The 19,346-nt window shown below is 42.3% G+C and overlaps 1 long non-coding RNA gene across 5 annotated transcripts in view; it reads right to left on the bottom strand.

The window, feature by feature from the left end:
- LOC118088580 (uncharacterized) overlaps positions 1–19,346 on the bottom strand; it is a 58,135-nt gene that overhangs the window by 8,183 nt on the left and 30,606 nt on the right. For 4 of the 5 annotated variants that reach the window (XR_004693029.2, XR_004693031.2, XR_004693032.2 and 1 more), the window contains exons 2-8: positions 19,083–19,250; positions 14,151–14,248; positions 13,442–13,524; positions 10,210–10,291; positions 6,855–7,003; positions 4,530–4,712; positions 1,038–1,100 (exon numbers count right to left, since the gene is read on the bottom strand). This is a non-coding gene — a long non-coding RNA (uncharacterized LOC118088580). The remainder of the gene's footprint in view (positions 1–1,037; positions 1,101–4,529; positions 4,713–6,854; positions 7,004–10,209; positions 10,292–13,441; positions 13,525–14,150; positions 14,249–19,082; positions 19,251–19,346) is intronic. The other variant, XR_004693030.2, reaches the window with a different exon arrangement.

Raw genomic sequence — 19,346 nt, 5'->3', positions numbered from 1 at the left:
TCCTGTTCCCATCACCCCAGCCCCCCAGCAGGCGATCTTGTATCATATCACAATGGGTTGTATTCAGCTTAGTCATTTGCAGAGTAGACCCACTAAACCCAATAGACTTAACTTAGTCAAGCCCATTGCTTTCAATGGGTGTACTCTGAGTGGATGCAAACATTATTTTAAAGCATTTGATGTTGCATTAATTCAGTGTTTCCCATCAGCCAGTGGAGAGTCCTGTACTACTGGAACTGCCAGATTAATGCAGGTTGAACTAATTAATTAAAGGTTAAAAAAACATGCTGTTTTGGGAAGCAGCTCAGATCTACATCTAAGGCCACTTTCCAAAAACAGTGCCTCCAGCAACACATCATTTTCCAATTGATGCATTTCTTGGTTGGGAATGCTAAGATAATCAGCAATACAAAACCCACCTACATAATTTACAAGGTTTTTTGCCCCCGCCCCCTCCAAAAGCTGACCAATCCTAAAATAGCCTTAAACATGGTTTACACATCAGCAGTAGGTCTTATACCGTTAAATGGACCTGGGGCTACAAGCATTCCAAATACATTTACCCGGAAGTAAAGCCAACTAAAGACAATAGGGCTTACTTCTCAGTGTAGATTGATAGAACTGCATTATTTGTTTAGAAGACATATACAGCAACACTCTGCACAGAATAGCAACTTAACATTCAGCAAGGCATTTCAACCCATCTAAAGCCATACCATTCAGGAAATGTACAACATTTGTAGTCTCCTCAGCCCACTCTTTCTAAAATCCCTTGTATCCTGCCTTTCCATTTTAAATAAAGTGCTCATGCTGACTTACAACAGATATCTAAAATCAACCAGCCAGGGGCAAAAGAGGTGGCAAAGGAGTTTCAGACAAAAGTAGAATGAACTGTTCAAAGCAGGATGAACCGTGTGATCGTTAATGTTCATTTAAAGCAAAACCTGTTTGCTTTCCACAAGTTGGTTCCAATATATTAATAGTGATATCATTTGCTACAGAAATTGCAAAGAGATATTCTAACTAGTAGCACTTACTTGAAAGTTATGCAGAGAATGTGGGTGCAAAATGCTTGCTGTTCTGATAGGATCTCTGGCTTGCTAAATAGGGAAGAGAGATGATCCACTCTGATTATGTGCTTTTTGCCACACCAATAATTAAACAACTACAGCCAAACAGCACATAAATATAGTTTAATATAACTGTAGACTTCAGCTTGAAGAAAGGTAACAAATCAAATGATATCTGGAGGATAAAACAACTGTACTTTCAGATCAGCCATATTTATATTGTCACTGATAATAAAATAATAATAATAATAATAATAATATAATAATAATAATAATAATAATTTATTATTTATACCCCACCCATCTGGCTGGGTTTCCCCAGCCACTCTGGGCGGCTTCCAACAGAAAAATAAAACACAATAATCTATTAAACATTAAAAGCCTCCCTGAACAGGGCTGCCTTTAGATGTCTTTTAAAAGTCTGGTAGTTGTTTTCCTCTTTGACAGGGGTCCCCAAACTAAGGCCCGGGGGCCAGATGCGGCCCAATCGCCTTCTAAATCCGGCCCGCAGACGGTCCAGAAATCAGCATGTTTTTACATGAGTAGAATGTGTTATTTTATTTAAAATACATCTCTGGGTTATTTGTGGGGCCTGCCTGGTGTTTTTACATGAATAGAATGTGTCCTTTTATTTAAAATGCATATCTGGGTTATTTGTGGGACATAGGAATTCATTCATATTTTTTTTCAAAATATAGTCCGGCCCCCCACAAGTTCTGAGGGGCAGTGGACCGGCCCCCTGCTGAAAAAGTTTGCTGACCCCTGCTCTTTGACATCTGTTGGGAGGGCGTTCCACAGGGCAGGCGTGGAATGAGGGAACCGCCAGAAGGCCCTCGGTGCTGGACCTCAGTGTCCGGGCAGAATGATGAAGGTGGAGACGCTCCTTCAGACTACTGAGTCTGTAGTATGTTTGTAGGAATCGGCCATGGGCGCGAGGCACAACATCGCCCATGTACAAGCCGCAGCTGTCTGAACACCATGCCGTTGGTCTCACCTTTCGCTTCCTGAGCAGTCTGCCGTGCCCTGTCTGTGGCCTTTGTCTGCTTTTGATTAAACTTTGTTTGTTCAAGGGGAAAGTGATGCTGTGGAAACAGGTACCGAAATAACTTTATACCACCCCACAACCTCGTGATTGGAGGATGTGAAAGGGTTCAGCCCAAAATGTATCTGACTGATTCTGCTTTTTCTGCTAATAAAAGGAGCTTCTGCTGAGCTGGCAAATCAGCTTGCTTTCACACAGCTCACCTGCGACAACTCCCTGACTACGTGTGCTTCACTTCATACGTTTCTTGGTGCTAAGACTACATTGGATAGTATTGCTAAAAATGTTAATGAAACAGCTTTTGGAGTGGAAAGATTTATGGGAACTGATAAAATGTGATGGTTAAAGTTGAGTTTCTGAATTGATTGAAACGAAACATTTCTGATCTAGCAAACAAGCACCCAAGCAAGAATGTATGGAGGTAACAGTCATCTGGGTTTGCTGTAAATTTCAAACTAGAATGCTTAAAGATGAAAAACTTCAAATCAATTCTTTAAATTCATCTAAATCCAAAACCCTTTTCTTTCCCCACACTGCACAAGAGTGAGAGTAATTCTATTGAAACTTCTTACATTGACTTTCTTTTTAAATGTTGAGAGACTCCACTTTCTTCAAGCAATTTGCAGAAATTCTGCAGGGGGAACTGTTTCTTACAACATAGCTTTAAGCACATTTACTCATATTAGTTTCTTCTAGGTAAATTTAGGACAGCCAGCTAGTTTTTTTTTATCAATCTAATTTAGTTTAAACCCATTCAACCTGTACCCACAATTCAGTTTTCCAAATCAACTCATGGATCAGTTTAGCAATTAAACATTTGCAGTAATTGTGTTTCCTGGTGTTGCTTCTTGTCCTGTCTTCAGTGGCAAAATAGAACAATCACTTGTTATCTTTCTGGTGATTGTCTTTTAAATATATGGATATTATTAGCCTACACACAACTTAGAAGTTTTCTCTATGCTGAATTAATTGTGGCTATAGATTTTACTTTCTTGGGTTCCTTGATCACTGCAGATGGTGACAGCAGTCACGAAATTAAAAGACGCCTGCCTCTTGGGAGGAAAGCAATGACAAACCTAGACGGCATCTTAAAAAGCAGAGACATCACCTTGCCGACAAAGGTCCGTATAGTTAAAGCTATGGTTTTCCCAGTAGTGATGTATGGAAGTGAGAGCTGGACCATAAAGAAGGCTGATTGCCGAAGAATTGATGCTTTTGAATTATGGTGCTGGAGGAGACTCTTGAGAATCCCATGGACTGCAAGAAGATCAAACCTATCCATTCTGAAGGAAAATCAGCCCTGAGTGCTCACTGGAAGGACAGATCCTGAAGCTGAGGCTCCAATACTTTAACCACCTCATGAGAAGAGAAGACTCCCTGGAAAAGACCCTGATGCTGGGAAAGATTGAGGGCACTAGGAGAAGGGGACGACAGAGGATGAGATGGCTGGACAGCGTTATTGAAGCTACCAACATGACTTTGACCAAACTATGGGAGGCAGTGGAAGACAGGAGTGCCTGGCGTGCTCTGGTCCATGGGGTCACGAAGAGTCAGACACGACTAAACGACTAAACAACAACAATACCAAAACAACCATGCTTTGTTTTCTTTTTCACAAGGGTTGAAAAGCATTTTCCTCATGCTTTGGCATTTTTTGCAAACACACCCATGTTCTCTTAATGCTAGGCTTGCCATATTTCAAAAAGTAAAAACAGGACACCCCGAAAGTTGAGCACAGCCTTTCAAAAATCCCCCTTTGAAATCCTGGTAATGTCCTGGTAATCCTGGTATGACAGCCCTATTAATGCTATACTTAATGTCCACAATTTTTTCTTTTCCCTCACAGTCCTCACTCTCGTTTGCATACATTGTCATTTAATCCTATTGGTTGTGGTGGCCCATGTGAATTTGATGGTGATGTCTAATGCAATGCTATTGTGGACATTTGGAAACAAAATCAATTGGATTTAACAGTAAGGTGGGTCAAGGAAAGCTGTGAAGGAAACGAGGAAGAAAGAAAATATTGCTAAGAACTGTAAGTATCTGCCAAGGGAATAAAATGATGCCAAGGAAGCAATGAAATAATTCTAGTATTTGGCAAAGTAAGGATTTATTTTGCCACAACCCATTCAGCTGTTCCATGAGCGCTACATTTGACATAAATACTGACAAAGAGAATATTTGACACAGATCTACTGAATACACTCAGAGCTGTCAATCTTTCCTCCAATTTCTTTCTCTTAAAAGTCAACCCCACTCTCACAGCTATCAAGACTTTTGGACCTTTGTGAATTGTAAATGCTCTACTCAAGGAGTAATGCAGGCAAACTATTATCGTGTTGGCTTTCATATGTCCTCTGCACTGAGTTTTCAAGAGATTAGCTCTTCTGATAGAAGGAGAAAAGAACAATACTTACAATGACCTTTTTAATTGTACCAAAGCCATCCCGGATTTCATTAATATTCATTGAAATGCTGCAAGGTCCAAACTGGAATAACCTGTTCCCCAAAACAGGTGCCAGCAGGAGATAGAAAAAGAGGCTGAAAAAGACTTGCATAGTCTGGAGAATGAAGAACCCCTGGGTGGCTAAAGTGTGTTCCTGTTAAGAGGGGAAATGTTTTTGAATTATTTTGCCTCTGCATTATGCTTCATGCATCATCTGTGAAGTGCTAATAATAATAATAATAATAATAATAATAATAATAATAATAATAATGTTTTAACATGACTGGTCACAAGTGGGTCAGATGCATAGCTGTCAAGTTCTCCCTTTTTTAAGGGAAATTCCCTTATGCTGAATAGGCTTCCTCGCGAGAAAAGGGAAAACTTGACAGCTATGGTCAGATGTTCATTTGATCCAGACATGCAACTTCTTGTATTGTTTTATTATTTTCACCATAGGCTATCTGTAACTTCTCCCTTTAAATTCTTCCTTTATATTTTACAGTGTGGTAGTAGTGCTTTCTGGACAGAACTCTGGAGCAGAAATAAGATATCCAGTAGCAGAAAAAACTTGGCTGGGCAGGTTGAAAACCAATGAATATGCTGCTGCTCCTGATAACCGCTTTGAGTTTCTTTTCTCTCCAATCAAGCAGTATATACATTTTATTAAATAAATAAATAAATAAATAAGTGCAAAGTGAAGCCTGTTAGGGTTGGTTGGTTAGTTAGTTAGTTAGTTTATATTTACAAATATTTGCTGTTGCGGATGCCTTGTTGAGATTTCTGCATTGCCAGGAGATTGGACTAGATAACCCTTGGGATCCCTTCCAAGTCTATGATTCTGTGATTTTATGAATCACTGGCCTTACCATACATATACGGTATATATACAGGAATAGGTTGCAAACTTGGCTTTAACCTTACACGATAAGAAAACCGAGTTCATGAGTTCATAGTAGTAGAAAGGTCCCTGGGGCTTACTTTCAGGTGAGTGTGTATTGAACACAGCTTCAGGACTCAGAGTTAGGAAGTATTAGTGAAGGATTAGAGAGAGAATACTGTAGCACCTTTATATTAATTGATAATTACCCACTACAATTCTGATTGGTCCACTTTAAGGTATGGGAAATGATCAAGAAGACAGGTGATCTTCCATTGAAAAAACAGAGGAAGAATGGGCTCCCCCCCCCCCGTGCACCTTCCAGTTAACTGGATACTCGGCAAAGCAAAAGAGAACCACTTCTGTCACTTGATAAAACCAGTATCTTGCCACCTGCAGCTCCCTCCTCACCCTTCCTTTGAAGGGAGAACCTGCGTCCAGGACCATGTCACCAACTTCTAGGGACTTGAACAGGGATTGGAGACCCTGAACCCTTCCAGATGTTGCTGGACTCCAAATCCTATCATCCCTTACTATTGATCATGCTGGCTGGGGATGATGGCAGTTGGAGTCCAACAATTTATGAAGGGCCACTGACTCCTCATCCTTGTATTGCAGAAACTGCCATACACCCATCTATGTATCTCAAACATCTTATGTTATATTGGATTTAAATAATTGAAAATCTTATTGAAAGCCAAGCTTGACTAAAATGTGACTGATAAACGTAATTCATTAATAAATTAATTAATAAAAAAGATGGATTAAAAGGTTAAGAGGAAAATATTTTGTTGCTACACTGTAAGAATGAAATTAATAAACATATAATTTCATTTAACTCCAAAAGAAGTAATTATTGACCTTATGGTACAAAATTAAAAGGAACAGAAAATTGGGTTGTTGCTGTTTTTTTTTATTAGCATTAGATCATTTTTAAAGATTTGGATGAATTTGTGGAGTTAGATCTATTAATACCCAGGTATAGCATAATCCTATTTAGTGAAAACTAAAATTTTAGATATCAGAGCATAGAGATCACTATTTTTATAGTTTGATGTGCACATTCTGATAACATTTAACTGGTTTATAAATTGTGAAAATAGATACAGAAACCAATTCCACTGTAGCATAATCTCATAGCCAGAGATTGGTCTCTCATGTAGTTACCGTAGTTCCAATCCTAATTCTGGAAGATCAGTCCTTTATTCAAATAACACTGTAAGTTTACAGCAGCTACTTGGATCTTTGCATGCATACTCATCACTCGGCTGAAGCATATTACTGCTGGTACAAAATAACTTTCAAACAAGATCAACTAGATACAAACACCTGTATGGTATGCATATAAGCAGGGAGGCATGTTGTAATTACCGAAAAGTAAGCCAAATGCATAGATATACATCTTGGATAGTGTCTTACCTTAGGCTTTGATGTGTAGATGCTTGCCTCTTGATTTGATGATGAATCTGAAAATGTCTGATGGTTTTATAGAGGTAAAGAGCGGAAATCAGTCTTTGAGGTTTTTTCCACGCGTCCTTTTCTCAGTACTCCATTTCCATGTAGTTTTCCTGTATTGGGGAGTGGGAATTTTGGAGTTTCCTTGTATTGATTCCATCCAAGATGAAAGGTTGAGCTTCACATAGCTGTCCCTTTTGCCTTTGCTATCAACTAGCAGGTATACATTGGCAGTGAATTCCAAAATCCTACACCTGCCATTGCTGTTGTCTCAGGAGCAGAGGGTTGTAACCAACACTGGCAAAACAGAATTCTACCCACCCAATATAACACCAGTCCTGGCCCAACTGCACTGGCTGCCAATTAGTTTCTAAGGTCAATTTGATCTATAAAACCTTCTGCAGCTGAGGACCCCAATACCTCAAGAACCACCTCTCCCCATATGAACAAACCTAGATTTAGATCCTGCAATCATCATCTGAGGCACTCCATGGGCAGCCCAGAGAGCCCATTTGTGGAACGCTCTCCCCAGGTGCCTTCGTTAAATATCTTTAGGCGTCAGGCAAGAATATCCTTCTTAAACCAGGCTTTCAGCTGTGGCCTTAAAACAGTGTGTGTGTGGGGGGGGGTTATTGTCTTTTTTATTATGTGTGAGATCATAGAACATAGAATTGTAAAGTTGGAAGGGACCACAAGAAGAAGAAGAAAAGAAGAAGAAGAAGAAGAAGAAGAAGAAGAAGAAGAAGAAGAAGAAGAAGAAGAAGAAGAGTTTGGATTTGATATCCCGCTTTATCACTACCCGAAGGAGTCTCAAAGCGGCTAACAATCTCCTTTCCCCTCCTCCCCCCCAACAGACACCCTGTGAGGTGGGTGGGGCTGAGAGACTTCAAAGAAGTGTGACTAGCCCAAGGTCACCCAGCAGCTGCATGTGGAGGAGCGTAGACGCGAACCTGGTTCCCCAGATTACGAGTCTACCGCTCTTAACCACTACACTACACTGGCGAGGGCCATGTAGTCCAACCCCCTGCAACGCAGGAATCTTTTGCCCAACACAGGACTCAAACCCATAACCCTGAGATTAAGAATCTCATGCTCTACCAACTGAGCCCTGTGGTTTCTTGATGAAGAGCAATATATAGATTTAACAAAGGAAATACTAATAGCAATAAAAGAGGGTCCTCCTCTGCCCCCAGAGCTGATTTTGAGGGCATACAGGGAGCTGGAGGAAACAGGAGTGGAAAAGAGGTTCTGTTGCATGCCTATTGCAAAAGCAGTGCTGTAGCTTTGTATACAGCCGAGCATAGGTGCCAACTCCTAGGGGCCGAGGTCCTCTTCACACACCCTGCCCCTGTTGATGTGCATTACCTTTCAAATGGTGTGTGTGCCGTGTCTTGCAATTGATTACGTGGGTCTGGGCTGACCTGCCCCACAATATTTTATTCTAGTTGGCACTCCTGGCCCAGAGCTCCCAGGCCTTTTTGACTTCAGCAACATTCTCCATGTTGTTTGCAGACGGCAGACATGGGGATATTATTTCACTGAAAGTTATCTGGGTGGAGGAGAAATTCTCCAACAGTTACTTGGGCATGGGGCTCACCATTACCAGTGCCAATGTCACTGCTCTTTGCATTTTCCTAAGGGTTTTTTTATGCTGCTATAAGAGGCAAAGGCAGCAAGTGTGTCCTGGTGGCCTAGACATCATTTTGTATTCTCCATAATGCCTTGGACTTAGTGCCGTTCTGGGTGTTTCCATGGTAGAAATGGCAGCAGCCACCCAAAAAATAATAAATAGTGGGAAATATTCAGGGAACATACAGCCGGGAACATTTTTGCAAAAAAAATATTAAATGATATGCCAGTAGTTGTATTTTGATAAATTATAAAATGCCTCTCCCACCCAACCCTTTTTTTGGATACCAAGGTAATTTTTTTAAAAAATTGATCCCTGAAGGGTGCATATCTTAAAAAGTTGTGAAGAGGCTTGTGATGCATTGTGATGCACTGCCACTTCCAGAGACAAAGTTGGTGCCCATGAAGACCACTGTGTCCCCTTCCAAAGCCTTGGAAATCACACTTTGCTGGGATGTAGTGTTGTTGCAGAGCTATCACAAGTAAAAAAAATGGCAGCCTTCCCTAAAAGAAGAAGGTGCCTCCCCACTGGTCAGTAGGGACTGGTATCATTTCTAAGAGTGTGTGTCTTTTTTTTTTTAATTGCAACATTTCAGAATGATGACCCAATGAAGCAAGCAAGAAAGCTAGAACATGAACGCACACACACAAGATACTTTGCCACTTGTTAAAATTCTCAGAGGTGAAAGTCTTTGTTTTTTTAAAGCTTCTGGTCTCAAAGAACTTTGCTGAAAGCACCACTGCAGTTTTGCAACCTGAGAATGGGCTCGCAAAATTGAAGTGGCCTTTTTGGAACAGCTCGAATAAGAACCTAATACTCTTTAAAGGGGGGAGGGGATTGTCCCTGTACATGAGCTCCCCATTGTTGTTGTGGTTAGGCTTGGATTGGTAGGCTCAGATGGAAAAGGAAGATGAGGAAGAAGCAGAGGGGGTGAAATTGGGGGACATGGGTAGAAGGAGGAGCCCCCCCCTTTGGAAGGGGGAGCAGAGATGCCAGCTCTCCCATCCAACCCTCCTCAGCAGGGGCTTATAAGGACTTTGATCAGCTGATAGATGAAGCTAAGCAGTCTGTGGCAGCAACTGAGCAAGAATCTGAACAGGAGACTGCAGCTGCCTTCACAGATGGGAGCAGACCTCCCTGCTCAACGTTTCCACAAGGCGAAAAAGTCTCATGAGTGAGCACACCATGTCTCATTGTTAAAAACTGGGCAGGAGGGGTGTGGAAACTTGCTGGGACATCTTCATTGCCTGTGCCCAGCTCTGAACTTCTTTTTCCACTCCTGAATTGCTGAACCATGACTCCTCTGTGTCTGAGCCTGTACCGTTACATGCCTGAATAAAGATCTCTTCCTTAATTGCTCAAGAGCGCCAAATCAACTTTCATTGCACAACCTTTTTACTTTGTAGACACCCACAGTAAAACATAGACATATAGGGTATGGGGCAGACAGCACTAGGGATTTGCAGTCCTTCTAGATTACTTTGCTTGGTCTAGTACAAAGCAGCATTTCATGCATATGGTATCAAACATAGTAGGCTGTGTTCTGCTGGCACTTCCCATCGTGGTCTATTTAGCATTGTGGAGCTAAATTGGAGGAGAGGGTGGGTACCTCCAGGAAGCGATGTGCATGAGAAAAGGGGGTTCTTACAAGAGGATTGTGCCACCCGTTTTGTTCCTTAGGCAGCCTACCTTCTGGAAATGGTCTTCTCTTAAAATATTGATTGGTCCACCTGGGAATTTCCTTCTTTCATCACTTCAGCTGCTGCTCTGCCTGCAAGGAAGATGGAAAATTAACATGAGGCAACTGTGTGTCAAAGAAGGCTGTTTCCAAATGCTGCAGAAAACGCAACTTGAAAAAAGAGACAATGCACGTATTTTTGTAAACAAAGAAATCTGTAATAAAAATATTTTATTTTTAATAAATAATAATATTTTTTTTAAAAAATATTTATACCCCTCCCTTCTAAGTTTAGAAACCGGGCTCAGGGCAGCTAACAACGAATATAAAACATCAACCAAAAACAATTTTAAAACAACGTAAAATACACATCAATATAGCATCAGCAGGGCAACTGGCCAAGTTAGTCCTGCTAAGGCCAGCAAGGAGACCAGGGAAAATTTTGATGTGGGGACCCAGAAGGGTTTCTTCATTAAAAAAGGAAAGGGGAAAGGGATGACAGATCAGGCTAAACTGAAGGCCAGGCGGAATAACTCTGTCTTACAGGCCCTGTGGAAGGAGATCAAGTTCCGCAGGGCCCTAATCTCACGGGACAGAGCATTCCACCAGGTCGGTGCCATCACTGAAAAGGCTCTGGCCCTTGTGGAGGATAGTCTGGCTACTTTCGGGCTTGGGACCCTTAAGCTGTTACTATTTGTGGACCTGAGGGTCCTCTCGCGGCATACCAGGAGAGGTGGTCCCATAAGTACGGGGGTCCTAGGCCACATTAAAGGTCAAAACCAGCACCTTAAACCTGACCCGGTACTCCATCGGGAGCCAGTGCAAAATGGGTTTTTGAAGCACCATGAGTGAGAACATCAGACTATCTGGTACTCAGTAGGACACCAAACTGTTCCCTTCCTTTCAACAGAATCAGACCACTGCATGGCAAACTAATATGTTTGCCACCTGAAGAACTAAAACACAGTGAGAATGTTTGCATTTTATAAAGGAACACAGGAAGGAGAGTTTGAGGATATAAATCGGCCTCTTGCCCTTTCTTCCATAATGTCTCTGCTGTATGGTGTTCCAATCTTCATTTAGAATTCTAACATTAAAGACCTTCTTGAAAAGTCTTTTGCCTCATGTTGAATCCCAGGGTGGCCAAAAGTTAATAGTTAAAATTAAGGATAATTCTGGAGCTTTGAGATCTGAAATGTGTTCCATAGAATTTGAAACTTGTGGGGTTGGGTGGGGAGATATCCTTTGGTCCATCAATCAATCCATCCATCCATGGATGACTATCTTCTGTTTTTGTAGGGACTGCTTTATACACCAGTGGTCTGAGGAGTATTTTACCTCACAACTAGGCCCTTTATGGATGGTCAGGCTGTACAATAAAGATGGCACCACTTAATTCGGTTTGGTCCACTGTTACTCAACCACATATATGTTTGGAGGTTGAATCCTCTATTGTATATGTGTCTTATAATTCATTTCCTGACAAATGAAGCAGAATTTGCTCATTTACAAGCTGTACACGGAGAAGGTTTTTTCCCCCCTTTGTACTTCCCCCTTACATGCACCCCAAATTATTTTTACTTGTCTCTGGTAATTTCGTCTCCTGCTCTCCCTTCACTCTCAGCTTGTACCATACCTCCCGCTCTCTCTTATCCAGTTAGTCATCACCATCGTATGAAATTATTAACATTTAATCTCACTTTTCTCATATCCTTCAACAGATCCCTGGGATGGACTGTTCTGTTTCACCACTCTGCCCCACTCCCACCCCGCTTACCAGGGTTGTGCAGCTATGGTGGTAGCTTCCAGTAAGCAATGCTTTATCTTGCAAGAGTTCTGCAAGATTCCTCCAGAAGCTTCTGCCACCACACAAATCCAGCAGTGGCAGGGATGGGCACAAAACCCATGGAGGTGCTGCCCCATAGGCTTCTGCAGTCTGTCTCATGGGCATAGGGTCCTTTAGCACTTACACTTCAGAGGAGGAAGACCTACCTTTCCTCCTCAGCTCTGAACTTCTCTGTCTCCTGACCACCTTTCCTCAGCATGCAAAGAGTTGTGGGTGCTGGGGCTAGCATTGATCCAACCAAAAGGCTATGGCATAGGTAGTTGGGGCAGGCAAGTAAGGAAATATTGAGTGAGCTGTGGCATTAAGGCTCACACAAATGTGGCCCTAGGCCTCCTGGTGGGTATCAGCCTACAGTTTGAAAAACTCTGGTCTAAAGCCCAATGAACACGCCCCTCCCAAGTGAAAGTGCTAGACATCTGGGTAGCCTCTGCCACACTTTTGATGGCAAGGGCAGGACTTCTTCGGGTAAGGAGGGCATGTGGAAAACGGAAAATTAATAAATAATTTGCATAGTGCAGAAATTTGCACTGCTTAGATTAGTGGGACAGTTATAAAGCAACTGTAACAAGGAAGCTACATTTTAACAGTGCCAGGGTGTGGTTCGTTCTCAATACATTGCTGAAAAGTTATCTAAAGGCCTTCAGCAATGTTTGGCATTAAATAATTGTAAATGCAACGCAAATTTCCCTGAGTTTCCAGCTGGTGCATGTTGGGGAAACACCAAAGGAAGCAGTACATTTCCCACCAAATTTGTCCATCTCCCCAAAATTCCCCAACAGTTTTTCAAGAAGAAGAAGAAGAAGAAAATGATGACAACTGGACATTATAATCACTTATTGTTATAACCTACAAGTGAACAGAAGTAGAGTCCAGCAAAAAATAATAATCAAGCAACAGGAAGTTGTAATATATATGTCTGTTGTAATGGAGGGGCAGGTAGATTTTCAACAGTGAGGTCAGTTATCCATTTACTAAAACCATTGTCTGCAAATTTCCTCCACTTCTACAGAAAAGATCCCTTTGCTTTTTAGGATAACTCGTTTGGGTTTACAGACAGAAAGCTCTGTATGGCTATGTAAATGTAGTTGCCTACTGAAGCTTGAGGAAGAAGCACTCCGTGTCAAAAATAAGCAGATTTATAGAGATTTGTTCTGTCCCGGGTGCTTTTCACAGAAAGAAATGTGTGAATGATAAGTGACAGAAATTTGGAGATATTGCTTACTACTGTACAAATTCTGCACTGCAAAGCGGTACTCAAGGAAAGATCCCCCACATTCATGTGTTGCATCTTCCCACCCACCTGACAAAGAATATAATGTATATTCTTTAGGATTTCTTCATTCTTTGCCATGTAATTAGCTAACACAAACATATTTTTATTGGTTCAAAAAAATCACCTCTGACGGCTCAGACTCAGAGTAGATTCCTGTTTAGATTCAGTGTACAGATTCTCAAAATCACTGCCATGTAGCACATGTGCCTATAAAAAACAAATAATCATTTTAGTAATAAGTTTGTACTATATTATCAAAACAGTATACAGTGGTATGAATACTATAAAAAAGAAACACTTGCAGAAATTAAACTCTTCCACGTTGACTTCCTTTCTCTGCAAAAAAACAACAACCCCATGCTTTCATTCAAATCTTCCTGATTATATATATTTTTATTTCAGCAGTGTTTCTCTGGTTCCATAGGTACCCCACCATCTTTAGGCTCTACAGGCTGCAGAAGAAAAGATCATGAACAAGATACCTGATTCATGCTGGCTTCTGGTCATGGATCTTTTCTGCAGAATCTACATTAGTTTTTTATTTTATCAAAATAGGTTCTGTGTGGTTCCCTATATTTTTATTACTGTACTCATGACACTTCCTGTACTTCCTGTGGCAACCACTTCCAGAATTTCTCCCACGGTTAATAATGCAGCCCTGCTTTACTGGCAAACCCACACACTGATCATTCAACACATATGAGTAATTTCGTTGTTCCCGCAAGGGGACAATGACAATAAAGATATCTTATATCTTATTCCTAACATTCAATCTTAGACATATTCTTCAGGTGCCATCATTGTTGTTTTTTAGAGACCTGGCCAAGTCTGACCTCATTGGTTGATATTTGAGTGCTGTTGAAGATTGTAGCAACTGCTTTCTTCTTCTTCTTTTGTATTATTGGTATTGGCTGTCTTGAGGGCCTTTATGCTGTAATAGTAGAGCAAACAACAAACACACATTATCATAGAGAAGGCCCCCTGAATATAGCCTGGGACAAAACTTACAGGTGTGTGTGTGTGTGTGTGTGTGTGTGTGTGTGTGAGAGAGAGAGAGAGAGAGAGAGAGAGAGAGAGAGAGAGAGAGAATGGCCAGGGAGTGAGAAAGTTTTCCCTCTGTACTACTACCAACTCCATTTTGTAACACTAGAGGGAAGCAAACTCTGTTATTTATTTGGCGCAAGAGTTTGTACTAGAAATGACATAACATATAAAACTGAAGAAGTTTGTACTCCTGCTGCTGAACTGATCTCCTAAGTTATGGACCTGTTAAGTCCTTACTGGAAGTATCATAGGCAGGAATGTAGAAAAGATGTGCTCAGGTCTATTGCTAGCCTGCTCTCTGCAGTCTCATACCAGTTGTCCAGAGCAGCTAATGGTCATTGGTCTTACAATAGCTGTACCTTCTTACAATAGCTGTATCTGTCTTTGTCAGTGCAGAATTAGATTTGGTGCCCCCAGTAGGGACCCACTGACTCTGTTTGGGCATTCAAAGACTGTAGCTTAGTTGTACGTTCTTTGAATGCCCAAGTAGAGTCAATGTGTTGGGTCCCTTCTAGGGGCACCCAATTTAATTCTGCTTGCTGGTTTCCCACAGGCATCCATTTGGCCACTTTGAGAACAAGAAGCTGGACTAGATGGGGCATTGGCCTGATCCAACAGCCACTTCTTATGTTCTTCTAAAACCGTGGAGATCCACTGCCAATCAGTGGAGCTGACAGTACTGAGCTGGACAGACCAGTGGTCTTACTTGCATAAGGCAGCTTCCTAAAGTGTAGCGCAGGGTATGGGGCTGCACACATCACTCTGTAGTTCCCATGTCCCCTCCCCATCTCTCCCCCCAGTCTTCATGCACTGAGGTCAAAAGTCTGTAGATCACGAATGGCACAGCACATACCCAATCTGCTATTTCCACTGCTGCACCTGCATTGCATCAACCACCTTGCCTTTTAATCTCTCTGTTTCCTCCATCAGGCGTGCAGCCAGGTATGCAACATTGCCCCACCTTAAAGGTAAAGGGACCTCTGACTGTTAGGTTCAGTCGCGGACGACTCTGGGGTTGCGCCGTTCATCTCGCTTTACTGGCCGAGGGAGCCGGCATACAGCTTCTGGGTCATGTGGCCAGCATGACTAAGCCGCTTCTGGCGAACCAGAGCATCGTACAGAAACGCCGGTTACCTTTCTGTCAGAGCAGTACCTATTTATCTACTTGCACTTTGACGAGCTTTCAAACTGCTACCGGTAGGTTGGCAGGAGCAGGGACTGAGCAACGGGAGCTCACCCCGTCGTGGAGATTTGAACCGCTGACCTTCTGATCGGCAAGCCCAAGAGGCTCAGTGGTTTAGACCACAGCGCCACCTGCGTCCCTTTACCAGCCACTACTATAGGGGAATTCTTTGCATGGTCGGCTGGATGCCCTTAGAATCCTCCTCATGATCAAGGACCCAATCAATCAGGAATCCTGCTCATGAGGAAGATTCTAAGCCAAATGTGTCAATAATTCCCCATCATATCTTGTTGCTCAATGAAGGAAGATCAAGGCAGAGCTGGCAGGGATACGGATGTTGACTTGGACGGGGGGAGGGCAAGCTAGCAGAACATGCCCTCTTTCCACAGGTATTCCTTGACTATGTAAATAGTGCTACTGACTAGCATGTATTTGTCTTCACATTTCATGCAATGGCCACCGGGATTGCTACCATTTTTTCTGGCCTTGCTCCTGTGCCTCAAACAGCAGATCAACAGAAAGAAATTAAACAGAAGAGATTTTCTTTTAAGCAGGGAGAAAGAGCGATATGAAGTATTTTTCCCTGCTTAATTTCTTGATTGTGATTTCTTTCAATTAGTTAGTCCAATCCTGGCACTTATTGCTTTATCAGGTTGCTCCACAACTGCCTTCAGTTCCAGCCACCATGGCCGATGATCAGGGAGGATTTGGGGTGCAGTCTAACATCACCTGGAGAGCCACAGGTCCCCCACCCGTGGTCTTAGGAGGAACACCGCTGTGGCCTTGTTGGTGACCAAGAATCCTGTTGGTGAACTGTACACAACTCTGTTAAGAATGTGGTTGTGTTACGAATACCTGTGTGGAACTTAGGCGGGTGACAAGACACACCCTTGACCGTATTTTCTATGTGACAAGCTATTTCCATGCAGTGGGGATTTCTTTTAAACAAAAAGAAAAACAATGACACCCCACAGTGGTTTGTTTTGGGTTTTTCTCTAGGTTTGTGGATTACAATGGCAATGGGAAAATTTCTTAACATAACAAGCCACTGCTCTAGAATGTGTGCTGCATGGAGGAGCCTCCCCCAAAGCCATCTGAAGTGGCAGTGATCAAGCAAGCAATCTGCTTCACAGCCTGCAGTCTCCACACTTGCTAAAATTTGCTTGGCATTACTCTATTTGACCTGGGTGCCAGGGTCTGTCTTAACAAGCAGCTGGACATACTTAGAAAAGTGGGGAAAGAGGGGGGAGTTTTATGCCATAGGAACAAAGTTTTGGTGCCGCTGGGAGTGTAAGAAGTGTAATAAGTGGAGTGTAATAAGGAGTTTGCTTTCTCTAAAAATGAAAGAGCATCGGGGTTGGGGAGAAGATAAAGGGAAATTGAACGCAAGGATGAGAACTGTTTCCTTTCCATCTTCGTATCCTAAAGGGCCAAATCAGATACCCATAAGCAGTTGCCAGTTCATATATAATGCAGAAGTCAAGAACAAAACTAAAGCTGCCACTTTTCTCACTCTTGCCATCCAATACTATGCTGCTTTAAGACTTTTTTTCTCCAGATGGGCTCCGGTACCGGAAATGGTGGAAATTGTGTTAAAGCAGTGGAGCAAGGGAAAGTAACGTATAGGGTCATGGGAGTGAGCTTCCCTATACGCTCCTCTTAGAATTAACTCCTACCCCCTCTTTTATAGCTGAAAAGGGTGAATTCCATGTTAGGAATCATTAGGAAAGGTACTGAAAATAAAACTGCCAAAGCACTCTTCATGTGTTACTTGCATGTACATATGTTGAATGGAGGCTCAAGGCTGCAGCATTCTGAATCACGTGGGAAGCCTTCATATACAGCAAATATGGGGAAGGAGGAGTGGCATAATTTTGAGGGTGGGGCTATTTGCATGAGTAGCACATGAAGAGGGCTAGTGTGCACCATACACTGATATTGTTGGAGGATAAGGTTGCCCACAGCTACTATGTTCTGCCTCTACTCTCAGAGGCAGTATAGCCCTGAAGACCAGTTACTGGGAATCACAAGTGGGGAGACAGCTGTTGCACTCAGGTCCCATTTTGGGGCTTACCATAGGCATCTGGTTGGCCACAGTAAGAACAGGACAGTGGACCAAAGGGGTCTTTGGCCTGATTCTGAACACATCTGATTTGGCCCTCATAGTGATGGGCAACCTTTTGAGCTTGGTGTGTCAAAATTCGCCAAAAAACCGAGCATAACTCAGGTGGTGTGTCACTTCGAGAAAAAAACCATAATTTTGTGATATTTATAGTTTAAATAACAAAAATGTATAATTGTAATATATAACTGTATTTAATAAACCAAAAACTAATTATTTAACCAAACCAAACCAAAAAACCCTTATTTATCACAAAGTGCCCAGAGTTGTTGAGCTTTTTGGGGGGAGCTGCTGACCAAAGTTTTGGAGGGTTTTTTTGGGGGGTGCAAAAGTTGCTTTGCTTTTTGGGGGGGATGCCCCAATGCTGCTGCACTTTTTGGGGTGGAAAGAGAACAGAAATAAATGACGAATAATACCTTCACTGGAACTAACACACAGCACCGGCATAGTCTGCCAAAGCGCCAGAAAAAACAGCACAGAAAGGGTTAAAAACCAATCTCTGGCTACCAGCAACAACAACAACAAAAAAGGATCCGGGTTTTAACAGCGGAGACAAGCTGTAGCGTGAGGAGCAGCGGGAGAACAAATGGGGGGGACCAACAACAACAGCGCGAATGGGCCGATGGGGCGCATGCCAGCAGTGAGGGCTCTGTGTGTCACGTCTGACACGCATGTCATGGGTTCACCATCACTGCACTAGAACCTTTCCTTACTCCCCATTCCATGCAAGGCACCTCTACTTTTCTTCTTTCTTTCTCTTTCTTTCTTTCTTTCTTTCTTTCTTTCTTTCTTTCTTTCTTTCTTTCTTTCTTTCTTTCCTTCCTTCCTTCCTTCCTTCCTTCCTTCCTTCCTTCCTTCCTTCCTTCCTTCTTTCTTGTTCTCCTTCCCTATTCTTCTTTTCCCTACCTCTTCTCCTTTTCTTGTATTTGTCCCCATTTACCTTCTGCTCTTTCCTGTTTTTCTTTGTTACTTTTTGGTTAGCAATAGATACATGAGCAGTGTGCATGGAAGAAGAAGAAGAAGAAGAAGAAGAAGAAGAAGAAGAAGAAGAAGAAGAAGAAGAAGAAGAAGAAGAAGAAGAAGAAGAAGAAGAAGAAGAAGAAGAAGAAGAAGAAGAAGAAGAAGAAGAAGAAGAAAGGAAGGAAGGAAGGAAGGAAGGAAGGAAGGAAGGAAGGAAAGGAAGGAAGGAAGGAAGGAAGGAAGGAAGGAAGGAAGGAAGAAAGAAACCGGGCTGGAGGGTTGCTGCATGAACTGGGTTTGGGGGTAGACAATGTAAAGAAACTATCTGATAATTCCTACTACTACTGAAGCCACTGCTGCCTGTCTTTCTACTATTCAGCAACCGTAACTCTTTTGTTGCTTAGGAGGGCTGGGCGGCAGGGTAGAGGGTAGTATACCCCTACGTCATGGCTTTACCTGCTCGGTAGTATTTCCAGTTCTGCTTGGGACCTTGGCAGTCTACACTTCTTTTCTAGAAGACACACCATCAGTAATGAAGCTCCCGTTCATGAAGTAGACTGAAGTGGAACCCAGGTGGCTAAAAGGAAACCAGCTGACGTGTGCAGTACCTAGTGGGGCGACTGACTGTGGAAGAGGGAATAAAGGTAATTAGCAATTAAGTTAAATACGGTTAGGAAGTAAGTTTTATCAGGAAGCTCCCTTAGCTATCATTTAATGATA

The sequence above is a fragment of the Zootoca vivipara genome, chromosome 7 (genome assembly GCF_963506605.1).
Source record: "Zootoca vivipara chromosome 7, rZooViv1.1, whole genome shotgun sequence".
NCBI classification, from domain to species: domain Eukaryota; kingdom Metazoa; phylum Chordata; class Lepidosauria; order Squamata; family Lacertidae; genus Zootoca; species Zootoca vivipara.
The sequence above is the reverse complement of the archived record's forward strand: the minus strand, read 5'-3'. Positions and strand labels throughout refer to the sequence as shown.